Genomic DNA, 15,864 nt, shown 5'->3' with positions numbered 1-15,864 from the left:
TCACACTAAGCACACATGTGCATTAAAGGAAACAGAACTTAACAAAAAAACCAAAAGTGTTTCCTTATTACTGAAGGCCTAGTACTCGTCATTAATTCATCTGAACATGTGTCACCAGAAAAAGAGAAAGGAGCACAACTTGAAGGTAGGAGCAGATACAACTGTCGTGCCTGGGAGGCTGATCTCTCCTATTGCTCAGATGCTCTCCTCCAGTCTATGACAGAAAATTGAACCCTGCAGAGAAGACATAAACATCCCTTTGGAAGAAGCCATTATGACTTGATTATGCTAGGTCTCCAGCATTATTAATACTTGCTGCCTGTGCTTGCCATTAGCTCCCATCAAGTTTTATTAAAACTTTCTGAAGCAGAACTGAGAAGATTTCTCACATCCAAATTAACACCTGATTATTTTCATTCTGGTGAGGGTGGAATGAATACATAAAGCTTTTTTTTCCCCCACTTTCAGAACAAATAAATGTGGTTTTATAAATAATGACTGGGAGGTTATTTTTCAAGTTTTTTGAATCTCCTAAAAATGCACATATCTTTATTTTACAAGTGTTTTGCAGGTGTAATGGTAAGTTGCTTACCTTAAATTCCTTTCAAACTAATCCTAAATGTCAGTTTAGCCAGAGTTTGTCAGTGAATTAACTTCTTAACTTGGAATAAGGGAAGCATTATGCAGTGGATTCAGGGACAGTACACAGCTGCTCCAAACTAACCTGGTTCAGGCCTCCCACACGGAATATTAAAAGTGCTTTTGTGTCAAACATCTGCCATATATCATGAGTAAAATTTTTTTGGGATCAAGCTTATTTTATAAAATTTCTCTTCATTTCTTGCTAAGGTAGATCTATAAGAGCAAGTGAGATGAAGTGCCTTTTGGAAATGAAGTGTTCTATTTACATGAAGAGTACATGAAAAGATGAAGGTTACTCACTAAGCTCAGACTACAAGCTTGTTGCGTGAACCTGCCAATGCCAGGGTCAGCCGAATCAAGTGGACCAAAAGGTCCATTGGTTTGATGCTTCCACAGCCCGAAAGCCTTGAAGTCACAGGGAGCACCCAAAAGGCTGTGGAAAATATGTAGATCCGTGCCTTACCATTGGCTGCTGCCCTCCCCTCCCCTTATTTCTCATATTTGGTTTTCTTTCCAGAGAGTTCTATGTTCCTCAGTAGTTGAATGGTCCTTGCTACTCCTCCACACCTACTCCTTCTCCCATTTGCTACAATTCCTTTTCCTTGGCTTTGTAACACCCCCTAACTGATATATCATTGGTTACCATGTGTTTTCCACACCCACTCTGCATGGGTATAAAACCCCATGTCAGTCCCATTTTCTTGGTCTCTCTGTGGTTTTCCTGTGTCCTTCAATAAACCCTCTCCCCCACTAAGAAGTTCCTCCACTTCTTTCCTGCCTCCTTTGTGCACCTTTGCCATCAGTGGGCAAGGTGAACCCAGCCAGGAGCTTCACCTGTCCTCCTGCGCTGTGATCGGCCCCCGTCCTCCCCTTGGGGGCAGGCAGAAGATTGCCTGGTGCCTGGGACAGTGTGCGAGCCGGCAACGGCACTGCCGCACAAACTTTTAGACTTCCAGTCTTCAAATAAGTGAATGCAGTCCAGAAGAGCACAGCTGCTATACAATGTATTTGTTGTCTAGCTTATCAGCCTGAAGTGTCCATGCGAAGATAAAATCTCAGAAGGCCAAATGAAACAGTTGTTTTGTTCCCATTAGGAGCACAAGAAATAGGATTAGTCACTGCAGTTGCATGGCTGTATTAAATTCTCTCAAATTATTTCTTGATTAAAAAAAGAAAATCTAAAAACGTTACGTGCTATCTTACTGCTTCTTTGAAAAGTTATTAATTTGGTATCAGAGTACATCTGCACCTCAAAAACTATCAGGATTGCAATCAAAAGCAAGTTGGTTTAAACAGTTTTTTAAACAATCTGGTTCTTTAACTGTCCTTTATGGTACACTTGCTTGTTTTTTTTTCTAATGGTAGGAATCCTTCACTTGACCCATTGTTCTAACAGTGCCTAGAAAATCTCTTGCCTTCAGTTGGTCTGAAAAAATACATCAACACATTCTTCCAGATGGAAAATTGACAAGAATTATCTAAGCTACAGTTTCAGTCCCTGGAAGCCAGCTGCACATGCTAGGATTCATCAAGGGCTTACCTGGGTATCAGTAGAATGAAAGACATGCTGTACTTGAAAGGTAGAGAGAAAATAAGGAAAACATTTTCAAGTATTGAAAAGCAACCCAAAATAATCTCCCATAACAGTTTACCTGGTTGGTACCCCTATTCTGACTCTGTTATACACTGCTTCTCATTAATTGCTGGCTAAAGCATTGGCAAGGAATAGAGAGCTTATACTTACTCTCTTTTAATGTATAGAAAGCCTCGTGACAACCTGCCTCTGACCAATATGGTCAGCTCAGCCGGACTGGTGACACCCTGGCCCAACCAGTGTCAGACACACTGACAGAAAGCCAACACCCTGCCCTGGCTGACACGGGCAGTATAGGCAGGATACCACCCACATTATTCATCTAAGGTAGGATTCTCTCACATCACAGGGCCACTTGGGGAGCCAAGGGGTGACATGATTCCTACTCATCTGCAGAAGTCATCTGCACAACTGGCAGTTGTGGCCAGATGACTCCAACACCAAGTGTCCCTGGAAGTCCACCAAAACCATGGCATTGCTAATGATGCTGTGTTTGCTGTTGGGGATTGGGTGAGTTTCCACGCAGCTGCGTCATTGCTCATCTTTCCCACTGCCTCAATAAAACCTTGGTTTATAACATGTTGTCAACTCCATTATTGTTCAGTTCAAAAATGTATAGAAAGCCCAGTTCCTGACAAGGTGTATAAACTCACACAGATCATTGTATATGTAGAACAGATGATCATAAGTACATCTTCCAGGAAAAAAAAAAACACCAAAAAAACCTTGTTTATAAAACATTTCAATTCATCAGCCATATTGAGACTAAAGCACTGACATCTCAATGCTAACATTATCAGCTTGGATCATGGAAAGCAGAAAGTTTTGAAATTTTTACATTTTTTACTTTATACATGTATGTTGCAGTTCTTTGAAGAACAGGTCTTTGAAAACTTGAGGATCATTGAGGACAGCTCATGTTAGCTGTCAGTCTCACCAGAAGCAATGCTTGCATCCTATTCAGTTTTTTAAATGACACACAGGAGCTGATGCACTGCAAAAGGGACTTTGTAAAATAAAATACTCAGAGATTCTGTTCTTTCAAGTTATCACCAATAACTCTGCAGTTCAGCAGCTGTGCTATATATTGCTTAGTTGCAGGTTCTTACTCTGGTAAAGGATAGAAATAGTACCACTTTTTAGTTTGAAATACCACATGAGTCACATTAACAGAGCAGCACAGAACTAGTGCACATCTAGCTTTTTCTGCTGGGGCAGATTATGCACGAGATGGCCATGAAAGAAACAGGAAAACACTAATGTATGAGTTTATAAAATTGCAGCAATAGGGAAAAGCTTATTCTGTAGGGATTCAAAATAACTCAAGAACAAAGAACAGTTTGTGACACTCTAGAAACAACTTGTCATATCACCACTTATCCATCCATGTAGTGCTGTTGCACTTAATGTCATTATACAGTAGTGCTCTCGTGGAAAGGTCATGTGGCCAAACTGCCTTTCAGCATCCTTTAGAATTATGCATGTGTTTTTGACAGCTAGTTCTCCCTTTTGCAACAGTATGCTCAGCCTTCTTTTATCTTCAGGACAGTTGAAGCAGGAAGCACAAAAACAGTTGGCCACCTTTTTCAAGCTGCAACGTAAGATAAAAATCTCAAGCCTAAATTTCAAAGACTTTTATCTGCCTAAGTAGTCAAGTATAGTGTTCTATGAGCTCTCTTTGTAGCCATCTCCTGCAGGTTTGGAAATGCCAGCCAACCCCCTGATGCTTCTTTACCTCACCTCCTACCTCTACCCTTCTCAGAAACAAGGAAGAGTTCCTGTGGCTGGTAATGCCAAAAAGCCCAAGACATCCTCTCTGCACGCCAGGACAATGTGCAAGGATACAACAGCAGTGGCAAATATTTAAAAAAAAAAAAAGATCTGTTTCTTTCCACAAAGATACCTCCAACAAAATTACAGAAAAGACAATGCTTTGTTAAACTCCAACCATGAAGCTCTTGGAAACCAGAAGAAATTGCATGGGGCATGACTTTGCAGTCCAAAAAAGGTGTTAAGTGCCATCTGAAGCACTCCAATGGTGTCTACATCAGCAGCTTAGTGAGCAACACAGACTCTTCTTAGGTGTGACTCTAACATACGACAGCTGGAGTTATATCCATTGCAATATCAGACCATATTGGTGTTACACCCCAGAACTTAAACCCAGGGGTTAAACCAAAGGTCCCTTTACTCTAATTTGGTGCAAGGAAAAATCCCAACCAGATATTCTCAAGAGATCACAAATACACAAAAGTTTACTGGCCAAAATAATGAAAATTATGGAACTTTGGCAAAGGAGTAAATACAATACCAAACTCAATATAAAACACTTATTATAGCATTACTTAGTATTAATTTAATATTAACTTAGCAGAAACTCAGCCCGTTCAACCTAGAAACTTTTAAACCTATGAGATGTTAAATTACCCCAAAATCCTCCATGTAAAGAAAATGAGGAGAAGAGGGAGAAAGACATAAAGGGTACAGAAAAACACACATATAGCTACCAAATCCTGGGCTTCCATGCAGAGAACAAGAAAAGGCAGAGTTCAGATAAACAGTAAGTGCATGGTCAGCCCCTTTTAAGGCCTTGGTGCTCCATGGCCCTGCCCCTCTAGTGGGACTTCTGGTTGCTTCGCCAATCAGAGGCGGGCTGGCACCCCAGTGTGTGATTGATGGACATCTCTGCCAATCAGAGGATGGGTCCCATTGCCGCAGTATATGATTGGTGGAGAGCCTGCCCCTGCTGGGGGACTGGGCACTGCTTCACCCGGGTAAAGCCCAGCCTGCCCCTCCCGCCTGACAGAAACACTGGCACTCCAAGATGGCAGGAGATGTTGAGATCATCCAGTCTCTGAAAATTTGGTTCACGTAAGAAAAGTTGCACATCTTGTTGGAATGAAGCGGGAAGCTGCACACTGGAGCCTGCATGCAGTGTCCTTTCTGTAGTGAGAACATAGGATACTGCACTTCAGGGGGTAGGGCACCATTTTGTGTTGTCCTACCAATGACTGCATAGACAATATTGGAAATAACTACAGATCATGTACCTCCCTCTCACATCAAGAAAGCTTAAAAAGGTCAGGAAGATCATTGAAAGGCAGCCACTGTTTCCTAAGCTTTTGCATGGAGACAGCTTAGCAGACTTGGAGTTACATAACTGAACACCCAAGACACTGATTCGTAGGCTCTTATATCAATTTCATGGCTCAATTCAAAGTTGTTTTTCATATCTGACCACCAGCAATTTTGAATCACCCACAGGCCAAGCAGGCAAAAGGTTCCAGTGGAGCAACCCAGAGACTGCAGACAACTGGTTTAAACCTTTTCCGGGTGTCATACTACCCAGCAGATTGCACAGAAACACAGATTACCTGTGCAATGGACTGCTGTTGGTTACCTGCAGCATGAGTTGATCGGATTCACGTGGTTCGACCTGGATAACAAATATACCCATTTTTCTGAAACACACCAGGGCAGAACCTGATGACTAACATAAACCACAATTGGTAGCAGCCTCTACTTGCCCTCAGTGATGGAGAAAGTTCAAGGGCTGGTCTGAGGCTACAAGATTAGCAAAGCCATTAGAAAGCAATAAATAATTATGGCACTATCTGCTTGAAATGAAGTCATAATACACAGATGTCTAACATCTATAGAAGCAAAAGTGCAAGGACAGGAACCACCATGTGTGGGAGTTGGGCTGTCCACTGTGGCTGCAGCACAGAATCAGTCAGAGCCAGCTTGCTGCCTCACTGGTACTCAGCTGGTCTACACTGGGCTGGTGGGACTGAAGCTCTGATTCCCATGTACATGGGCATGTTGGTGGGAGGGAGGGGGGTCTGCTCATAGAGCTGGTATTGCTACCCACCTGCTATACCTGTCCTATCAAATAAGTAAATTTATATGTCACTAAATGGTATAGTTCTCTTCTAGCAACCACACCACCCTGTATATCCAAATGAGATTATAAAGATATTTGGAGCATCTATACTGAAAAAGCATTTCATATTTAATCTTTAGCAGTGCACTGCACTTTACCTCAGCCATTTATGTGTCAATGCTGAGAGTTTGTTTAGAACATGAGCACTGTACTAGGATGTTCCTGTTCTAGAGAAGGGAATTGCCCTCCACTGCCCTACCTGCTGGGACAGGAGAGTTCCTTACATAGTGAATTGCTGTTGCAGGGAGACATTTCCAATATTTTTACTTTATCTTTGGCCAATAAAGGAACAAGAATATTCTGGTCATGGTAGCTCTCTCTTCTAAGACATAAATGCACACATCATTGATATGAAGAGCCAAATACAGGTGAGAATACTCAGAGTGCTGTCACATACATTTTCACTAAAATAAAGGGGTTGAGAAAATCACCTTTGGCAGACATTTGGTTATTCAAGAAGCTGGGATTAGTTTCAGTAAGAATTATGTTTTGCTCCTATTTCATTAAAATGATTTCCCTTTTTCCCTACTGGTAAAATTTGGACTGCTTGAAGAAAAAAGCAAAAAAGGCTGAGGCAGATATGAACACTATCTCAGCAGCTGCATGTAAGATCTCCTGCAAACAGCTTCCAGCTTTCTAAAAGCAGAGCAGTGGTTCACCTTCCCCTCACCGCTCACTGTCCAATCTTTCTGAAAACAGTCAGTCACCACTCAAAGAGATACCCTTGCCTCCCCCTGCTCTCTTCCTCCCCAAATTTTACAATACTCCTCATCTGAACTGGAAGCAGCTTCCTTCAGCAGCACCTACTCTTGTTCATTAACATTCTTTATGTTTGCAATGATAATTTGGGGAGTTTTTTGGCAGGGAGGTGTTGCCAATACGTGTTTTCACGAAAGCTCCCCTTAACTGTAATTTTCTAATTATGCAGTCCTTTTTTGGCTGGCAATCATCTAAAGTGCTGCATGGCTTTTCCTCCTCTGGAACGATGTGTTCCAGCACTGCACTAGTTGTCAACTGCTGTGTTATATTTGTCCAATTTTTTCACCCTTTCGTTTTTTTTCAGCTGTGTACCAGAATGTTCTCTTTGCTGATCTGTCCCACACTGCTCTTTCTGCTCCTCTTTTTAACCTTGAAGTGCAAACTCTTTGTGTACCAGTGTCACTTCTGCTTTTAAAAGGAGACCTGTCTTCCCCTCATACCCACTGTGGGTATGTTATCCACCTTGCCACCCACTCACCACTCTGGAGCTCCTGTTCAAATGACACATCCATTTCTTCCTGCATCCACACTACATAACCTCACTTTTGGAGAACTTCTCCATTCTTACCCACAGCTGCTAATGGAGATACGGGTTTTCTACTTTTATGTGTATGTCCTTACAATCTGCCAAGACACACTAATGAAAAAGCATGTCACAAGTTCACATACACACATCTAAGGTGTGGGTCTCTGTGTTGCCACCCAGACTGTTGCCTGGATGCTCATAGCATCTGACTAAGTTGCTGTTCTGTTCCACTAACTCCAGGATCTCTCCCCACAATCACAAATCTTCAAGTTTGTTTTTTTTTTTTTTTTTTTTTACTTTCCAAGCTTTTTTTTAGTTTTCAAATTGATTTATTTTCTCAAAAGTATCTTGGTAATTTCTTTGTTATAATTTAATCATAATGAAGGTCATCTAAAGCAAACTCGATCATTGTTACTTTCTTCCTAGCAGTATCAGATTTTTGGGCAAATACCCTTCAGAATAGTTTGTTTGGGGTATTCTGTTTGCTCACTCATATTCCTGTTGTATCAGCTGTTGTTACTCAGGCCATACTATCAAGAAGATGCCACACAGATTTCCATACACACTGTTAAGAGTTAGAAATCCTTTCCTCTCACTGTCTTACAGTGGCGTATATTATTCCCAGCAAAAGTTATGCAGTTTCAACTGTCATATGTGTAGTTTTGTTATGAGATTACATCCATAAATTATCCATCAAAAGAAATTATAGCAATTATGGAAAAGGCATCTATAGCTTCCTAAAATTGGGAATTTCTCATTTCATACATACAACAGTGTCTTGGTTTTGAAAGACAGGTGTCTGCTAAGGAAGGCAGAAGCCCCCCCTTGAAGTGGCAGATATAACTCCTTTTTCCTCTAAGTCATTATATTTTGAAATCAAGGGCCTTTAGGCAAAGATGTGGGAAATAGGAATTACAGTTCTTTACTATTATATATCTATATGTGTATAACAAGTCAAACAAACAGCAATAACTATGGCAGTAACAGCAAACAATCACAAACCCAGTGCCAGCCTTCTCGGCTGTCGGGCCCTTTCCCCTCGGGTGCAGTTCCGCTCGCAGCCGGCAGGGGCGCTGGCGGCTCCCGGTGAGCAGGGCAGGTGCGATGGTTCCCCCGCGGCTGCAGGGGGCGCTCCGGAGCGAGCTCGGGGAGCACGCGGCACTGGCGGCCTGGGATCCCGGGAAGGGATGGGACAAAGGCTTCACAAACCCCGGACAGCTGATCCCGGACTCTCAGGAACGGCAGGATAGAGCGGCAGGCTGGAGCGGCAGGCTAGAACGGCAGGGACGAGCACAAATCCCGGGTGGCAGACGAGATGTATCCAGATGGGAAAACCCCACGGATGCCCAGGCAGGCAGGGCGAGCAGGGCTACAGCGTAGCGAAAACTCGAAGCAGCAGCGGGGCAGGGCAGCCACAGCTCGGTCTCCAGCAGGGCAGGGAAAGCGGCTTTTGGGGTCCCGGCGTTGTTTCCAGCAGGAAAAAAAAAAAAAAAACGGCCAAAAGAAAGAAGCAGCAGCTCCTTTCTCTGCAGCTTCTCTCTCCGGACGCTCAGAGCGAACTGCCCCCACACCCAGGTGTAGACAAAGGAGTAGCCAGGTCCGCCCCACCCCCCTTTTTGTCTTTCTTAAGTACAGCTATTTGTCCCCTAGCAACATGCCTATGGGAGAAAATTCCTTTAACAGAAAAAAAACCTAAGACTAAACTGAAACTCCAACAGTGACAGTCCTTGCATGGATTTTGACTCATCAAAAGCCAGAAGACAGAAAGCAATTGAACGGGAAAGCAAACATCACAATAGTGCCTGTGAAAACCAGCATGGATTTACAAGACAAGTAATTTTTTTTCCCAAAATGACACTTCACTAACAATCATTTAATAGATTTTTTAAATCATGGCAAGAGTTATCACCACCGTTACTAAAAAGGCTGAAAATAGCATTTCAGATTCTGAGCTCCTCCTGTGCATTACATGTGCTACAAGTAGTTGCTGTAGGCTGGGAGGACAATTGCTGCAGAAACTGTAGTCCAGCCACAGGAACAATCTTTCTCTTGCATCTTCACATCAGTAATGAAGAGCAAATCAGGCTTCAGTTATTCACAGTGTTCGAAACATTGGCACTTACAAATTCCACAGCCATCTCTGCCTGCAGAAAGACTAGCAAAGGAATGCTCCATCATGCTGTTGCACAAGAAAAGTGCATGCCTGAATTGGCAATGTGATCTTTCACTGTCTAGGTAAGATTGTATTACCCAGTGAGAGAGGAGATTCGCCCTATCAATCACATGCAGATAAGCACTATGACTCCATCAATTACCTTTGTCCCCATTTGGAAAAAAATAACAATACTGCTGTAATTTTCAGATCTAGGCCATAGGGAAGACCATAAACACTGGTATTTTTCAAATAAGCATGGCCCGACATGTAATGACAACATATATACTGTCTCTGTCTCCTACATTTTTTGAAGAAAGTGGCTAGAGGTGTCATGATGCTTGTACTGTGGTTTATGTGCAAAATGCTGGACAGTGGGGGATGCAGAAGAGTCACTGTGAGCAGGAACAGGGCTATCCTGTGTGGGACACATCAAGTTCCAGATGGCTCCAACCAATCCACCATAGGGCACAGCTGAGCCCCACAGCCACAAGTGGCACCTCTGGGAGAATACATTTAAGGAGAGGCAAAAACCCCAGTGCAGTACAGTGGCAGGGAAAACATGTGAGAAACAGCCCTGTGGACACCAAGGTGAGAGAAGAAGCAGGTAGGAATGGTGCTCCATGCACTGGAGCAGAGATTCCCCTGCAGTCCATAGAGAAGACCATGGGGAAGCAGGCTGTCACCCTGATCATGCTGGAGGATCATGCTGGAGCAAATAGCTACACTGCAGCCATGGCAGACACCGTGCCAGAGCAGATGCATGTGCTCTGAATGAACTGCTTACTGGAGAGGCCATGCAAAGGACTACAGCCCATGAAAGAATCCATGCTGGAGCAAGGGAGACGTGGAGGAAGGAGGTGCAGAGATGAAGTGTTATGAACTGACTACAATCCTTATTCCACATCCCTCTGTCCTGTTCAGTGTGTGGAAAGAAGGACATAGAGGAGCCAGGTAAGAAGGACTGAAGCTGAGCCTGGGAAGAAGCAGGTGGAACAGAAGTGCTTTAATTTTTGTCTTTGTTTCTCTCCATCCAACTCTAATGGACAATAAATTAATTTTCCTGAAGGTAACTCTGTTTTGCTCTTGATGGTATTGCTAAGTGATCCATATCCTTGTCTGTATCTTGATTCTTGAGATTTTCTATCCTACTTTCTTCCCCTGTCCTGTTGAGGAGTGGAAATGATAGGGGCTGGGTGGGTGTCTGGCAACTGGCCATAGTCAACCCACCACAATGCTTGACCATGGAAAAGTGAATGATGATGGAAAGTGAAAATTTCCAAGTGTCAGTTTTACGTTGACAAAGGAAAAATCTTGCAGCATGGCAGTATGTGGGTCATCCTGGTTGAGGCCATCCTCCCTACCCAGCTTCTTCCTGTTTAAAGCATTTCTTCTTTTCTGTTTAAAGCATTTTTTCTTTTTGGTATTTGGCAGCTCTGGAGGTCTGCATATATTTGAAAATCACCCATGGGAGAGCTAGTTTTAATCCGTTGATGCTTCAGGCGTTTTTGGTTTTGGTTTTGTTTCTAGGCCCTTTGTCCTAGTCATTTAAGAATGCTTTCTCTTTGCTTTCTTCTCTTCACCTCCTGTGTGACACACTCTGGCTTTTGCCACCTTGTCTTCATCTTGCCCCAAATGTATTAGTGCTTCTTCTGTTTCTGAACTCCTTTAGCAATAAAACATTCCTGTCTAGTACCATAATGTGTAAAAACTTCAAGAGCTTACATTAATCCTTGTCCCCTTGGCAAGAATGAAGAGCTGGCTACACTACATTTCATTTGATAAGCTGTTAACTTAAATCACAAAAGCACCCCATCCTCAGTACCCTATTAAAATTATCATAGAAAAAAAAAATCAAATCACTTGTTAATACTTTATGACTTCATCTCACTCACAATGATGCAAACACTGAAACTGGGGTGCTATGAATACCAGATACAGTAGGCAATTGGGTAGCTGCCAGCTGTTCACATGGTGCTAATCTCCTCTCCTGTGTTTTTTTCATAGCTGTTTTAAATTTTACAGCATTGAGCTTGCTTTAGGCAAGCTAGCAGAAATAGATAACTTGGTGCATGTCTTCTGCCCACCAAGAAAATTCAGAACTACCCTTTCATAACAAGGAAAGAAGAGAATGTGTGGGTTTGTTCAGGATGAAACATTAGTAATTACAATCTGTCATTGTCTCACTGTATGTTTGGGTTGTACTGTAGCCTTTGGGTGACACTGGGTAACACTACAAAATACACAGTCATTTGTAACTTTTCCTGAACTGACAGTGATACCGACTTCATCTTGGTGACAAAAAATTATCAGAACAGCTTCTACAGACCTAGGTTTTGAATTATTTCTTGTGCTTTAACATTGCAAGTTTTTATATAAATTATTTTCAATTCCCATAACAGCCTTTAAAATGTAATTCTTAAGTGTAATCCTAAACAGCCTTTGCTATTATTTTTATGAGTGATAACTTGACTTCGGTAAAGGCGTTGCTTAAGCACTGCCAGAGAGTCATTTCCTAGTTAATGTGTTCTCTATTTTAAAAGCCTACCAGTTTCTAAAATGATTCCAAGAATTCCCAGCCTAGACTCTGAAGGACTGGGGATGTCTTGATCTGCGTCTAGGCTCTATACAAACTCCAAGTCTGCCAGTGTTTTGAGGAACTGATACACACTGGACTGTCACTCTGCCAACACCTTGTGTCTGATCAACTGCTGAGGTGAGCCTGTGGGTATAACTATCACGACACATTTCAACAGGATTATCAGAAACTGCATTTTCTCAAAGCTGAGCACAAACACCTGTTTAAAGGCTCTTTGGTGAGGCTGAAGAAGCTGTCTCACGGCTGTCACCATGCCAGCTCCCCCTGCTCTGGTATCTGATCGTGGAAGGGCCTCAAGCTGCATGGTGTCCTCAGCAATGTCTTTGTTCCCACCCCTTCTCAGAGACTAACTGCTAAATGGCTTCTTTGGAACAGCCCCCTGGTATGAAATTTGTGGTATTGCCAAATGTATCACAAAAAACCAAATATTGAATGCTCTCCTTGCATAAGAAAAGTGTCCTTTAATATATATTAAAAAAAAAGGATAATAATTAAGATATGCAAATGGAATATTTCATGACTAATAAAAGCAGACTCATGGGTATTGACTTGGCTGTAAAAGTATTTTCTTTTAAAAAAAAGTCTTATTCAAGAAACACTATTGATCATCAAGGTGAAGGAAAAGATATAACTCTGCAGAAAGGACTCTTCTCATTTAAAAAAATCAAGGAGAAAAATTCTTAGTGTATTTGTTTATGGAAAAAAAATGTGATACATTCCTTATACCAAGAGTTTATGTCAGAATAAAACTGAGTTATCTCGTCCTTTATAAAAGAGATATTTTTATAGTTCAAAATGAATCTTCACAATAATACAAAAATTTACAATAGAAGGGACCATGGAGGCCATCCAGTCAAACCTCCTACTCTCAGCAGGGCTAAGTTCAAGGTTAGGTCATGGTGCTCAGAGCCTTGTCCACTCAAGTTTTGAAAATATCCCGAGATGGTGATGCCACATTGATAGCATTCAATTGAAATAAAAAAACCATTGTGTGAGGGAACAGTGCCATTTTTAATATCCTTAATTATACTCATCATTTCTCTAGACTAGTAATTCTCCAGTATTTAGAAATGCATATTGAAGATGGGTGACTAAACAAGGTACAACCTATTTTTTACTTTCAAATACATAGAAAACTATGTAAAACTGAATACCCCCAGTACCCTGACTGGGTAGGAACATCAGTTGAACATGCTGCTTACTGATCTGTCTGGAAAAGGTGCATTAAGTCTTTACTTAGAGAATGCCCTACACAGGAGTCTTCCTCCTTAGGTTTATCCCCAAACAAGTCTTCTTAAAGAAAGCAGTTGGAGAGAAAAAGTAAAATCAGAGAGCTGACCAAGTCTTGCACACAATTCCCATAAAAGTGAATTGCCTGCAAGGCTTTTGGTAGTCCTGCCCCCTTCAGCTACTATAGTCAAACCTCTTACTAGTACAGACTAAATTAATAGTTCTCATTTCCAGCAAACGTTTGTAAGAAAAAAGTGTTTTCTGTAATTAACACTTTTCTCTCAAACTTTCTTGTTAGGAGAGAACACCAAGTGCACAGACTTTCATGCACACACACATTTTTAAAAGAATCAATACAGTAAATCAATAGTTCTTATTTTCTGACATTGCCATTCAAGTTCTCAGTCCCAAAATTTTCCTTTGATATCGAGTTTTCCTTTAATATTACCTATCAGATATTATTTAATTTCCACTGTCATGTATGTAGCAAATATCTTAACTCTGTCTGTTTTTAAACAATTTAATTACTAAAATTGTTTCAGCTTTGCATCTCCCATTAATCACTACACTGTGAATCTGCTAATTACAATACACAAATTATCACTAAGATTGCTTACAGTTGATGTCAATAAAATGGAACTGCAGTCTATATTACTGGTTTTTTCAATTTACTCCAGGGTTTCTTTGTATACCACTGACAAACTGTTCAGTTTCCCAAGAAAATGTGAAGACTTGAAAATCCCATTGTTCTTTCATCACCTCCTTATTCAATCAGTAACATTAATGTATGTTCCATGAAATGTTTTATATTTATCTATTTTTTTCCACAGAAACATTCATTAGAAGTCCTAAAGAAGTCCATGCCTTTGTTGCTTGCAACTAGCACAGATTTTCACTGTTCTTAACAGAAGACCCTTCAGCAGTGTTTTCCGGGAGACTGATATTGTGAAATCAAAAACAGTTCTGCAATTTACAAAACAAACATTTAGCTATCACAGGGGAAAAAAAATGAAACAGAACTTTATATAATACAAGTTTCAGGTCCCATTTTTCAGGTGCACTTAAGTTCTAGGATTTTTATTTTTCCATGACAGCGTATTGTCTACATTTGGGCACATACTCAGACTGAACTTTTCTTCCTACCAGAACATTCCCTGACCAGGGAAATGGGCATACAGAAAGGTCAGGCTGCACTTCAGCACTAATCCCACTGACAATATATACAAGAATTCAACAAGACTGGTTTCATACAGGATTTTCCATAATCTTCAAATGCATCTCAGTAAGCCAGAGAGGCACATGTCCATAGTCATAGTAAACCCTAGTTCTTACTCCACTGTGCACAGCATGCTAACACCATTCTCTACCGAAACTTTCCTTCTCCAAAGGACTTGAATCACTCTGTTCATTTTTAGGGCAGTTTCTCCCTACACCGTCATAATGAGTGTCTAGAGAATACAAGGAACTTGGATTCTTGTGAATGCAGCCCAACAGCACCTCTCTGTAGTAATCTGCTTTCCCCTAACAGATGGCCAAAACCTGGTTTAACCAAACACTTGATTATTATACATTAAAAATCAGGAAACTAAAGGAGGATTAACTGCTTACCTAATAATGCAACCATTCTTCTTGGAAAGAAAGTCAGGTCTTCCCTCCTTTGTGAAACTAAATTTTATGCCAGGATTCTACCCTCCATCACATCATCACATGGAGATTCTCCAGTTCTGTGCAGCTAGAGGAGGTTCCAGAGCCAGCCTCAACAAAGACACCAAGAGCCACTGGGGTCCACAGTTTAAGTTGTGCCAGGGAGGATGCCAGAATCCACAGGCAATCAGAACTCTGAGGTAATTTCATTGTCCTCATAGATAAATTATTCTCAGGTTAATAAATGTTCTGAGGAGGCAACAGTGATCAAGTACACTACAAAGAAATTCTACTTAGTAAAAGCATGTCATAGGGCTCAGAGTGACTTGGCTACTGCCCTCCTATTCACCAGCCCTCCCATGTTCCAAATACACACTTCCTTTCCTGGTAGCAGCAACAGCTGTAGGACACAACACAAATGGACCAAAGCAGATGCTCTTTCTCATGCACAGCACAGCAGACTGCATGGGACAGACACGCTGGCAGTAGGTGTTGGCTCATAACAGACACTCAAAAAAAGCAGAACGGTTTTAAGTGTTTCCACAGAGATGCCCAACACAGTTTTTAAGTCTTACTGATGGCATTTTTTTGCTTCCCTAACCTTTAAAGTAAAAGACCCTGCCTGGATTTTTCCCTAACAAGTAGGGTCCTACAGAAGTCTGCAGTGTCTTTGTACCCACAGAAAATATTTAGCAGTAGGGGCTAAAAGAGCAATTACTAATACCTGCAGGAAGCACAGGCGCTGTTCCATACACTTAAGAGGTGTGCTGGGCTT

Source organism: Coloeus monedula, assembly GCF_965178545.1.
Source record: "Coloeus monedula genome assembly, chromosome: 2".
In the NCBI taxonomy this organism is placed as follows: Eukaryota; Metazoa; Chordata; class Aves; order Passeriformes; family Corvidae; genus Coloeus; species Coloeus monedula.
The sequence above is the reverse complement of the archived record's forward strand: the minus strand, read 5'-3'. Positions refer to the sequence as shown.